This window comes from Brachyistius frenatus, unplaced genomic scaffold (assembly GCF_029030835.1).
Source record: "Brachyistius frenatus isolate BFR_SWC_R1_liver_20210118 unplaced genomic scaffold, ASM2903083v1 Contig_19, whole genome shotgun sequence".
NCBI lineage: Eukaryota > Metazoa > Chordata > Actinopteri > Embiotocidae > Brachyistius > Brachyistius frenatus.
Window position 1 is genome coordinate 1,985,545 of NW_027210618.1, and position 13,201 is coordinate 1,998,745.

Genomic DNA, 13,201 nt, shown 5'->3' on the forward strand with positions numbered 1-13,201 from the left:
CAAACGTTGTGCATCGCCTGCTAGGAGAGGCTAAGAGGTGATGGCAGTGTGACTGCAGGCTGATGGCATACCTCAAGATGAGAACACACACTCCAGCACACAGACAGAGAGGTTCGGTTGTAAAGAAGATCTGTTGTTTCACAGCAACCGCAGCGAGGGCCACAGCCATGTCATTACCTCAGCCAGAAAAGAAGAAGAAGAAGCCCAGAGCCTGGTATTCTCAGGCCTGCCAGATAGTCGAGAGAGTTTGTGTGAGGATGTTTGAAAAATGAGGGAAAGATAAACAGAAGGCAAGTGAGGGGAAAAAAGTTAGACTATGAATGTGGATGATTATGTGACTGAGGATGTGTGTGCGGAGGTGATTGTGTTCCATCAAGGCTCAGCTCTGGTTTGAGTGAGCATCATGGAGATGTTTGTCATACCAGAGCGAGGAGCGTGTCTGGACTGGGATGAGACTGAGAGAAAATGCTAGGCGGGCCCCTAAGGCTCTCTGAATAAAAACACACCGCCTTCTCTCCTAAACAGAACACACTCAAGACAGACTCACAAACTTGCGCTTTAAGGGAAAAGGGAGCTTAAGACCAGTCATTAGTGTAAGAAAAAAAGTAAAAGAAAGCGCAAGTGAGAGCAGATTGCCAGAAGTTGGAAGATATATATTAAAAACAAAAAGTGATTTATAAGCAGAAAGTAACTAATTATCACCAGCGAGAGACAATAGAAACTCACAATCAGTCATAATTGTTTCTCGGTTTGACATGACTGCAGATAAAGGAAAACTATAATTGATATTCTGAACTGACTTTTGTTAATTAAAGCGCTGATTATTCTGCTAAATAGACATCGACAACCAGAGGCACAGCACTGCCCTTTAAAAAATGCACTTGCACAAAACTGAATTCCTTTGAGGCCTTCATTTTTGGCAGTGCAGAGTTGTCCGGGGATCAGGACGTCCATTGATATGTAAACAAACACAGAAATGGGAGAGCAGTTTTCATCCGAGACAATCCCCACACCAAGCATTTTTATTTGTTTTCTCCAATAAATGTCAAGTTTTATTAATTGATTGAGCCTGAGAGGGACAGAGACTGGAAGGGGAGGGGTGGAGGAGGGTATACCACAGTGTGTGGACAATTGTGATTTCATTCCTCTCTACTCTCCAGGGATATTCCTTACACCAAGATATATACAGTGTGTGTATATATATATATATATATATATATATATAAATAACACTCAACTCTGATTAACTCTGTATAGCAGCCAAAATAAACCTCAGAAATGATCTAAAAGTTTAGGGTTGAAGGGTTTGCGGATTAGAGAGGGTGGACACTGAACAAAGGGGGCTTATTGAGAGCTGGTTTTGGGCATATAGGGGAGGCGGTTGAGGATAGTATACTTAATGGAAGTGACAGTCAGCAGATAGGCACCAGTCCCTTCCATCTGCAATCGCTCCTGCCACCTCCTCTGGCGGCCCGGAAAAGAAAAGGAAAATAATTTTTTTTTTTTTTTTAAAAAGCACCCCCCCCTATCTACTGATTACATACAATACACCCTACCATACTGGGAGAGAGGAAGGGGAGGTGAGGGAGTGGAGTGCAAGAGGGGGTGAATAGACAGGGAGTGCTGCCAGGGTCCACTTTTAGATAGCTTGGTTATCAGGGAGAGAAGGAGAGAAAGAAACAAAGAGGAAGTTTACTGCCGTTGTTTTATCTGGAACGGCATTAAACTGACAGGCACATGGGGGACGAGGCAGCCAGAGTAAAGAGAAAGACCATTCAGGGGAAAGGGAGAAACTGTCCAAAGTCAGGCAACCGTCAGATGCGTCCTGTCTGTCTGTGTCTGTCTGTCTGTCTGTCTAGCTCTCTCTCTCTCTCTCTCTCACACACACACACACACACACACACACACACACACACACACACACACACACACACACACACACACAAACACTTTGCCCTTGGCTCAAAGTCATCGCAGGTTCATGGTCGCTGGCTTTGATAGGAGTCCGGGACCTGAAACGAGTTACTAACGACCCAGAAAGCTGCTCATCGGGCTATTGGTGCAGCTTGATATGCAGCGAGAGGGGCTGTCAATGGGATGGAAACTGAATGTGGCCTTTGATAAAACACTCAAAGAGGGATAAAAACGGAACTGGAAGTAGGCATCCCATTAGGTCGTGAAGGAACATCAGAGAGATAGAGGGGCCCGGCGACGGGCGCTGGGGGTAAATCCGTGCCCCAGCCTGCTGTCCTTGACCCTGTCAGACGAGGCTGATGCCCGCGGTGAGAAAGAGTGTCACGCACAGCACTCACCAGGTGTGGGCTGGAGAGGGATGAGAGGCATGTCGATGAGGGTACCCCCCCCCCCACACACACACACACATCCCCCCAACCTCCCATACACACACACACACACACGCGCACACACACACGCACGCACACACCTCAACGCCGCCAAACACAGCGGCCAGCAGCCCACTGGATCCGACTAATCAGAGAACTTATCCGCTGACCTCTCCACAGGCTCCATACCTTTTAATGAGATCCATGCCTTTGATTCGTCTCGCCGCCTGGAGGGAGAGACAGATCACGCATCAGCTCTGACACACGCATCCACACGCAAACACATCAACTCTGCCAACTGTAGATGGACACTTTCACTTCTACACACAGCTGTGGACACAAAGACATGAGAGATGTACACAGTTGGAATAATGAACGCTCTGTAATCCACAATGGCCAAGGGCTCTCATGCGTGTACACACATGGACAGGGGAAGTGGATACACAGCGATGGACTCGAACAACCACTGCCTGAGAACTAACTAAAGCCAGCTAATCAGCACACACAAGGACACACACAACCAGGCGGCCATAAGCCGAGCCAGGCTCAAGGACACAACACCCACCTTGTTAAGAGAAGGCCAAGGGAGGTACAGGTGAGATTGGATCCAGACATGCTTGCTCACAGATAGAATTGAATTATTGATCAGCCAACAGATTGTGTTATGAGGAATTCATGGATCCATGCCTGGGCTGCCCAGCTCCCTCAGGCTGAACAACAGACTGTGTGTGGACTCACTGTACATGTATACATTTGTGTATTTGTGTGTGCGCGTGTTTGCCCGGGAAAGTCGAGGGGAGGCCGGCCGCCCTGGTCAAAGTCCGAATTATTTTCTGTGGGCCGAGTGGGCAGTGTGAGCTCGCAGTTAGACAAGACAGAGCAAACAGTGAATCGATCAAGCTGGCTGGGGTGATGCATACAGAAGGAGGGCCTCACCCTTGCTGCGCTGAGAGGGTTTTAACTGCTCACACACTGAGTGGCTTTTTCATTGGCACTCAGGCAACAGCACAATCCTTAGCTCTTAATACCACCGATGGAAAGAGAGGATATGGGATTTTTATTTGTCTGAGCTCCACGGGTGGTCTGCTGCTGCTAATAATGTGCTGAAATACAGGATGTAGCTTAGCTTGTGTTCTGCTATGTACATCAACAGCAGCCAACATGACGTGCATGCCACTGGACAAAGGCGGAACTGTAGTCTGGCACCTAAAAGTATTTTTTTAACCCAGAAGCCTTTCAACACTTCCTCAATGGTGACACAGAGCACGAGAAACTGGACAGCGTGGCAGAATGTTTTTCTTTTGCATCTGATCACTTTTTCCAAGGTTTAATGTGGTTCTTCAAAATAAAAGAACTGTGCGTACTTTAGTCATGCAAGCCAATCCTTGAACTCGGCACAGAGGACATGTCACCATCAATAGCTTCTCAAATCCAATCTACCTGATAAAAGCAGCCACAGATTTATGGTCACACACTGTGAAGCTAAAACACAAATATTAATATTTTAAGTCCTGGTCAGACTATAACAATGTGGTCAGGTCTAACAAAGAACACTGCCAGCACAGACGTAATAGCAAGTCACTTTAATCCAATCTAATCTGATTTTCCATCCTGAATAAACAGACATGTTATCACTAAGGAATTACTGCATATTTAATAATCTCACTGGTTTTCAGTGATTAGGACTTGTTTTGTCTCATGTGGGGAACAGATGTATGGTTTTAGCCCACTGCTCAAGGGGGAAAATGTTTTGTTTTCAAGTCGGAAGGTGGAGAGACACATAAGAACCCAGTGGGACCAAGATCTTTGTTTTTTCTCCAAAGAGGAGACCAACTCCGTATTACTAATTAAACGACAGACACAGAGGAATGTGTGGTGACATGCTGACGGCAGAAAAACACAAGGAACTGGAAATGAAACAACCGAACCGGGTTAAAAATAAAAACACTGTCTGAGGGAAAAGGGGAGACATGTCAGTGGAGGTGTACTGCTGATCTCAACAGGGGTGACTACAGAGAGGCATTAATGGAGGTCTGGAGTGGTGGATAAATGGCTACTCGGGCATGGTCACGCCACCAGTCGGCACCGGTCCACAAGCAAACACGGCGATAGCACACGAGCCCTCCGACACCCAACTCTGCTTGAATCTGTTATTGGAAGGCTGCACGCTCCACCTCCATATCCAATTGAAAGAGGATGAGAGTAAAAGGGGAAATGTCTCCAGGTGAGACTTGTGTGATTTGGGGATCCAATTTGGCACAATGTTTTCTGCAAACATTGTAACTGCAGCTTGTTTTCAGAGAACACACTGGAGAGCAGCATTAGGCTGTTCACTGTGTGGCGAGGAGACAGACAAGGTCTTGGTAATAAGGTTCTGTAACCCCAGCAGCAGATCTACTCTGGCTAATGACTGTAATTAAAGAGCCAAGCTCCATTGAGGGACGTGACGTGGGCTCGGCTCAGACAGGACGTAGAATAGACGTAGTTACAGCAGAAGGAAGCGACCACAGGGCCGAGTTTAAAAACTTTCAGGCTGAACAAATCGGAGGCTGAGTGGTAGGCTAGCATGTGTTATGTGGGCTTGTAAATATTTAGGCATTCTTACAAGGGCATGTGGCTGCGACTCTGATGTCATTTCTCCGAAGTCTATCATTTGCTTTAGTTAGAGGCTGAAAACCCAGCGAGGACCAACTGTAAACACTGATCTGTCAAAAGGGGAACGCTGGGAATCAGTGTGTCACGGGACAAAAATAAACCATGCAAGAAGTTATCTGCATGACCATCACATGTCTGACCAGCTGTATCCAGATTACGAAAGAGAAGGAAGAAGTTAGAGAAATACCATGTCTATGTGATTTGCAGACCCCAGCATAAAATATCAAACTTCCTTTTTTGCTGAAAAACTTGAGAGAAGAAACAAAACTAGGTAGCTTTAAGGCTGCCCAGATGAGTCAGTGAAGAATAATGCATGTCATCACGGCTGCATGAATAGGAGAGTGGGGCTGGGGGGCAAGCTCAGACACCCAAGACATAGAGCTACAATGACACCTCCATAGATCTGCATTTCAGAAGACAGCACCGAGCCCCAGGCAGGTTTGACATACCGGGATTAATATCCACGTAGACTACAGACATGCTGAGTGGAAAAAAAAAAAAAAAGACAAAGGAGAGGGTTGAAATAAAGATTCAATGGAAAAAAAAGAAGTTATGGAGCACAAGAGAAAAGATAAAGAGACTTTGCTGCTGATGAAGAGAACAAGGTTAGTGGGTACTTCCACATTGTTCCAGCTCATCCCATACGTCCATATAGGTTGTTTTTTCTTACCCTCAAATACGACCCACAGAAGTGTTACTTCAATGAGCGCTCTCGGTTAGGTTTATGAACTAAAACCACTTGTTTAGGGAACGATAATGATTTGGGTTAAAATGCTGGCTTGACCCGTGTTGTGCGTTAAAGTTACTACTTTCTTAAAGCGATCCCATCTTTGTCGTCATGGCAACAGTAAATGTGTTTGTTTTTTTTTTTGTTGTTTTTTGTTTTTTAACTGTTCCAACTCGTGGTTGAAGCGGGAAACTGGAAGCGTACATTGGCCTCTTGAATCCAAGTCCAATTTTCTTTCGAACCATCCACCCAATCAACTCCTCTCAATATTATATAGACGTCATCTGAACTGCGTCACTTCTTCGGGACACAGGATTGTCATGATCTATACAACCGCTTGAGGTTTCTTAACTCAAAAATGTCGAACAAGCTGCAAAAAAGACCTACGGGGTAGTTTTTTGAAGGAGCATAGTCTCAGTGCAGCACAATGGTCACGGTTGGCTGATTAGGCATAACTAATGTTCCTGTAAATCATGACCAAACTAGACTGGTGTACACCCCTACAGGTCTGGTGTTAGTCCACCACAATGCCCCAAGGTACCAAGGTCAATGACCTGAGTCACACTAATGCCCTCTATAAATCTGCACTGCAAAAAAACAAAACAACAACAACAACAACAAAATGTGACAAAGCTCACCCCCAGAATCGTCATGAATACATGCCCATTTTTGCTGCTTTTATTTGTTTTTGTGCTTCAGTTATACTCAGCTTTTTCCCTGCTGAATCACTGTGCTGCTGCACTGGACAGCTAATTTCCCCCATGAGGATTAATAAAAAAATATATATAAATTAAAAAAAACATATCCTAAAAAGATACTGTTACCTCAGCAAACACCACCTCAGCTGATTAACCACAAATGTTAGTGACCAGTGGCCACTTGCAAAATGTCAGTCTCTAAGGTTAAGGTAGTATCTTTGGCAGTATTATTACTGCTGCTGAGACTGCTGCCACAGTAAAACGGTCTGTCAGTTTACAGATGAGAAGCAACAGAGCCAGTGGCATTTAACTAGATCCTCAGTAACTTTAACAGTCGGTGTATGAACAGATTTTAATAGGTCCCTGTTGGATCATAGGCTACTGAAAGGCCACAATACCCACCTCATTTAACAGAGACAAGGACATGGTGCCGACAAAAAAAGGATTTCCATTTCATAATACTATTCCATTATGAAATGTAATAAAGGCAGACAACCTCTGTGATACAGTATACTGTACAATCCCTGCTTAATGATAAAGGTTGTGAATTCAGGACCGGACACAGCAGAATATGTATATAAAGTGCCTGTGTTTGTGTAATCTGCTGCTGCGGGAGTTACTTTTTAAATAGCTACACGTGATATCTGCCGAACATTTTCTTTTCATTTATTAAGCACGGGATTTGAAAGACATAATGACCAATAGCAAAGTGGGCTTGCAACCTTCCCATTAACAAGCACAGGTATATGGAACATCTCATCTTGCCACCGCGAACACTAGCCAGACTTCAAAATTTTGATGCAAAAAGACAACCAAGGGACAGACATCCAACCTCCAGCAGTGCTGCCACCCCCATGTCCACTTCCAGCTGCCAGCAGGTTTCAACAGATGCCAGAGATAATAAGGACAGCATACGGTTCCTCAAGATAAAATATTGCTATTTCTATTTTAGAGCTCGGGCCTACACGTTTTCCATTATCGTTTTCAAATTTCAGCAGTTATGTAAATGTAAATCTAAGGATCATTTGAAAAAATGTTCAAGACAAACAAATTATCAAAATAAATACAAAATAATAATATCGAAGTACTTTTTTTCCAGAAATTAAATAAAAAATGTTGTGCAAATGCGACACACTTGTTTAACTATCATCATTATCAAAATAAATTCTATGCAAGACAAATTGCTTGCCAGTCATCGAGAATTTCCCAATTTGAACTAATAAAGATGCATAAATATATAAATAAATAGGAGTTTTTTGCAATTTGTAAATCAAGCAGTAAACTTTTTTTTATTTTATTACTTTTTTTGGTAACAAAATGAAGCATGCATGTACTTTTCAAAGCACAGTCTATTTAAAATGGGGTTGTACATGTCACTGCAAAGGTTATATGTATGCTCGACAAGTGAGTTACTTCCTAGATCCACAAGGATCATTCATCTTTTCAACAAAGTTACTCTTGCACAGATCATCCCTCTCTGTCTTCCTCAGTTTGCCACATTATCTTCCCCCTTTGCTCTCTCAGGTTGGTGTGACCTTCATCTCCAGCTGCTGCCAGTGCACTGACCCTTCATGCATCTGTCACCCACCATTCCTGGCTGAAGCTCACATTCAATACTTCATAATTAATCATTCAGTGTACATGCAAAAAAAATTATTTATTTTTTTTAAAAAGAAGAAGAGGGCCAAAACTCAACAGCAATCGCCATATTAGCATAAACCAGCTGGATGTCATATTAGCTGTAAAGCTGAGGTGATAATTAAAAATGATCTTGGCGGGAGTAAACTGGTCAGTTTGAGAATTAACTGTGAAATGACTCGCATGGATAAAAATGAATTGCACCCACTGGAGCCTTTGCTGGGATTAAATGGCACTCAACATTGAGCAATTTGCAGTCAAGAACAAAAAGTCCAGTGAAAATGCATTACAGGTGGAATAAGTAGCTCTGCACAGTTTCCATTATTACTGTAAGCCCAAGTCCATTTCAAACCTAAAGCTGTCGGAGAAAGATATATCAGCACGCTGCCAAATCCAGCCCAGGTACCTTCAATTTGCACAGAAATGAAGCGTAGACTCATCTTCGATATGCTAAAGTCTGAGAGATCTGAGTCGCCTTTTCATCATAAAGTAAGAGAGTTGGGCTAAACATCCCCTGTCACATTACACTGATTGAAGCAGGCGCGACCAACTTCCCTCTGAAGTGTTTAAATGGATAGTATCTTGATAGTGATACGCACCAGACTCAATTACCAAAGCAAAAAATAAATTAACTTCCAGCTCTCTTTGCTCCTGCCAATACAAACCTTGAGAAGAAACATCTAACGAAGATTTCCCTGGATAGGAATCAAGGTGATCCCTCACTCTCATCACTGCTGATAAGTTTCCAGATATCTGCTTCTGTGTGGTGTCAGGCAAAATGCATGACGGGGTGGGAACCTTTTTCCAGTGGCCTGAAAAGGTGGGCTGGTTGACAGGCCTCCAGGAAAAAAGGCAGCATCAAAACCCTCTGTTTCAGACAGTCAGTTCAGGTGCCATGGGGAAGTGGGAGAGGGAACAAAGACTGAAGCAAAGTCTGCGTTCTGTATCCATCACTGGTTTTCAAGTCCTCATCAAAGCAACTTCAATGCAGCTGACAGCCAATACAACTATTGTTCCCAGAATGCCCTCTGAACAGCAGTGGAGATCATGATTTCCTCTGGGCTAACCCCCCCCCCCCAAGTAGCTGCCTACCTCTATAAACCTCATATCACGTCAACCTTCACCCTCTTTGCTCTTTCTCGCTCTTTCTTTTTAAAGATACCAGGGTGTCTCTGTTCTTGTGCAGAACTTCCCACCAGCAACTTCTCAGCCAAGCAATTAAGGCAGGTCCCTCCCCACGTGAATCATGTAGCTCTTTCAGGAGTGCGAGCATGTGTACAATATTCATCATGCTCCTCATACTCGGGCTCTAAGCACTGAGAGGGGAAGAAAGAGTCACAGTTGTTAAAGGTACAGGTGAGGGCAGAGGGAAAGCCGCGTGAGCAGCAGCGGGAAAAGTCAGCACGAGTTGGCAGCGGCGTGGAGAAGAAATTATGTCAATATGGGTCTGACTGCATGGTGTGGTTGGTCGTGGACACGCGATGAAAGACAGCACGGGTTGAGAAAATGTCAAGGTTGTTTTAGAGGTAAAAGTACACCCTGCTGAGCTGACCGTAACGTCTGGGACTGAAGCACTTGGTTTGAAAGCCTGCCGACAGACCGGGTTTAAACCACAGGCTCCAGTGAAGTTAAAGTTGCATGAGGTGCTCAGTTGGTGGTTGGGTGCAAAGTAGAGCCCATCTCATCACCTGCTGCGGGGGGAGGAAGGACATGAATTAGCAGGTCTTTGTTGTGTCTGATCTCAAGTAAATGTAAGAAGGGGAGAAGTGTTGGGTAGCAAGGGTTTAGTACGTAAAGTGCACCACAGATTGGGGCAAAGACAGGGAAGCTGTTGAGGGGATAGTTTAGGACAAGTTCAAGGGCAAGGGTGGCAGCTGTAAAGATAAGATCAGAAATCCACCTCAGCATGACGTCCCTTCATCACAGGATAATCCTCAGACATGAAAAGACCAGCCTATCTCCAATCAAAAGGAAATCTCTATTCCCCAGATTCTTCAGCTGTCTCATGCCAAACTGACACACCCTTCAAGCATCTGCCCACACTCAGCAAGTAGGTGATGCATATGGATCTTTCTCATGTGCGCCATACCTATTTTATGACCAATGAGTTTACAAAGTCCAGTCTGTAGAGGGAAAATGGCGGTCAAATGAAACCCAACAGTACGCTTGTTGAAGTGAAAGTAGGTCTAATAGATAAAGCAATACAATAATCATTTAGATTACATCCCATATTTAGTAGGGACAGGGGGAAAAAAGGAGCTTTACAAGTGATTTAAAATGAGCCCCTTGCAACGAACCAATGGCATACACTTCTCATATCCGTTTGTGTGGTGCTGCATGCTGTAGACAGGAGGCTTGGGATTGCTTGTTGCTTACGAGGATTATGGTTTTATTTTCAAAATGGAAATGACAGAAGTCAGTAATCCAGCGCAAAGGAAACAAAAGAGACTGCTGATGAGTTTAAATTCACATGACCTGAAAAATATTGCCCAACTCAAAAAATGTGGCGAGTGCTTGCAGGAGATGATGTGGCTTTAACTACGTGAGAAAACTGTAAGACTGAAAAGGACACGATGAACTTCAGCTCACCCAAAACGTGGAGGAGCTTAACAGCCGAGTGCTCGCTGCCTAATAAGTCACTACCTCAGCTGGTCAGAGGCTATTTCAAATGGATCCAAAAATACTCCCGAGTGGATCTCATCACCGAGTTTCATTTCCAAAACTAGCGGCCTATTACCCAACAAGGGGAGGGGGGAGCGGAGGACTCATGGAAATGCCCGCTCTGTTTGTTGTTTCCTCTGTTTTCCTTGTATTACAGGGGGATGAGCTTGCATTCGGCTTTCGGGATTGTTTTGCAGAATCCTGAAACACCAACATGACCTGAATGAGAAATGGCTCCTATTCACTTGTCCTGAAAAGAGCATCTATGATGAAGAAGTGTGGTACGCTTGTCTCCTTCACCCTTGCGGGGAGCAGAAGAAAACATTTATCACCACTCTCCTCTGCGCAGATAAGGTGTCTCTATTTATTCAGAGCAGGAGAGATAAACACTGAATGAAGCATTGTGGGACAGAGAGAGAAAGAAGAGAGAGGCCGGTGGAAAGTGGGAGAGAACAAGGAGGCAGCTTGGTTTTCAACCGCTTGCGTGTGTCCATGTGAGCAGATGGCATCTATAAACCTGTGCAGTCAGGAGGCTGACCCCCTGCTCCTAACCCCATTCCAGCCACCACTTCTACCACCAACAGCAAGCCTTTCCTTCACGTGCCCCTTTCCGCCACTAATCTATCCTCTCCGAGACCGTTTGTATAATGTTAATGAATGGTAGTAATCCCCAGGAGACGGAGCATCCTATGTGCGGGTTACAAGATGGCAAGGGCTGCGAATAAAAGGACGATTTAGACGTGCAACAAGGCAGTACAGTGGTCTGTAGAGAGCTGTGCCAGGGACTGAGAGATACAGACTAACAGAACTGCACAGGAGATTCAACGGGGACATGAATAGTGCTTCTGTCTCCTTGTTCTCCACAAGAAAGACAAGGCGAGAGAGAGAGAGAGAAAAAAAAAAAAAAAAAAAAAAAAAAGAAAAACAAACAAGGGGCAGTGCTCACTGCTACTTCTGTCCTGTCAGATGTTGATGTACAGCCTACTGTCCAGAGGTGAGGAACACGGTTCATGTGCCCATTCCTCAGTGAAATTGCCTGTCTACGGGGACAGACGGCTCCTTGTGAGGTGACTGGGCAGATGCTGTGGATGTGGTGCTCCTGAGATGAAATGCATGATTTAGAGAAGAAAGAGCATGGCTCCGGGGATTTCTTTCTTTCTTTGTTTTTTTGTTTTTTTTGCCTCCTACAAACATTCAGCTGTTGAGTTGGAGAACAGTAGAACAAGTTTGCACGATGACAGAATGAGTAGTCTACAACTATGAAGCCGAACACAGTTCTTTCATTCCTGTAGGCTACAATAAGCAATGCTGTGGATATTATTTCAAACGAAATACGCACAGGACTACAAAAGCATTTCCAATCATTCTGATGCTCGGGCTTTGCTGTATATTTTCGGGAAATGGAGACACAATAACTACAACAGGACCGCGTAAAGAGCAGCGGTGTTACTTCAGTGTAAGTAACAGCGTTCCTGGGTAAGGTTTACGCGTCAGTGCCGTATCAATAGGGCGTATAATAGGCTATCAAAACTTGGCGCTCATATTTACCAGGGTCTGAAATTGATACTACGGTTAAACGGTGAAGTAAATAGTCCCAACCCAGCGTTGACGGGATACATATTCCCCTGAACTCACCTTGGAGGGAAAAGGAGCGAAGAGAGTAGCTGCACGAACGCGAACAGTCCAGACACTGAAGAGTCCCGCTGATGAAATAATTATTTTTTTTTTTTTAAAAAGAAAGACGTCCGTAAGCAAGTTTACATTTTACTCCCCTCACGCGTCCTGGGAGGGGGGTTTCAGGAAGGCACTACTCCGTAGAAAAGCGGGCTACTTGGGTTGAGCGAATTGTCAATTGCCGTTAAGAGGCGACGTGAGTAACTCCTCAACAAAAGAGTCTGTGGTTAGAACATCGGGACTTTCTCCACGCCCAGGTGCCGAGTCACATGATCATTTCCAGGTGTGAGTGCACGTATTCTCCGGCTGCGGCTCACTTGGCAGCAAACACACCTGTGGGATGTGCTCACGCGTTCGCCTCGACTGTCATCGCGTTTGAGAAACCGGAGGTTGTGCGGAGGGAGGGAATACGAGGAAGGGAGGAAGGAGGGAGAGAGAGAGAGAGAGAGAAGCGCGCACTGAAGGAGATCCGACGCGACCGGGAACGGAAAGGAAGTATCCCCCCTCCCACTCCGCACTCCCGGCGAAGCCGCTGTGTGTGGAGACAACAAAGCAGGAAGTAGTAAGAGAAGGGAAAAGGGGCAAGTTGTGTTGTCTGCTCGCCGACCCACCGAGATATGTCCGCGGGCGGTGGGAGCGGTGTCGGCCCCGCGCTGTGGTTCCCAAAGTGTGGTCCGGATCCCGCGATGTGAGGGGGCGGCTTCAGCTTACTCTGCGAAATAATAGTCTAAAGGAATAATCGAAAGTGGTTTAGTTTCGCTACCAGACTGAATATAATATGTGTATTCACAGTTACATAATTCTGT

At 45.0% G+C, this 13,201-nt stretch overlaps 1 protein-coding gene across 3 annotated transcripts in view; it reads right to left on the reverse strand.

The window, feature by feature from the left end:
* plxnb2b (plexin b2b) overlaps positions 1 to 12,944 on the reverse strand; it is a 112,576-nt gene extending 99,632 nt beyond the window's left edge. For 2 of the 3 annotated variants that reach the window (XM_069695279.1, XM_069695277.1), the window contains exon 1: positions 12,357 to 12,944. The gene's annotated coding sequence lies outside the window, so the exon portion shown is untranslated. Of the gene's footprint in view, positions 1 to 2,531; positions 2,570 to 12,356 lie in introns of all 3 variants that reach the window. The other variant, XM_069695278.1, reaches the window with a different exon arrangement.
* Between the last annotated feature and the right edge of the window lie 257 nt (positions 12,945 to 13,201).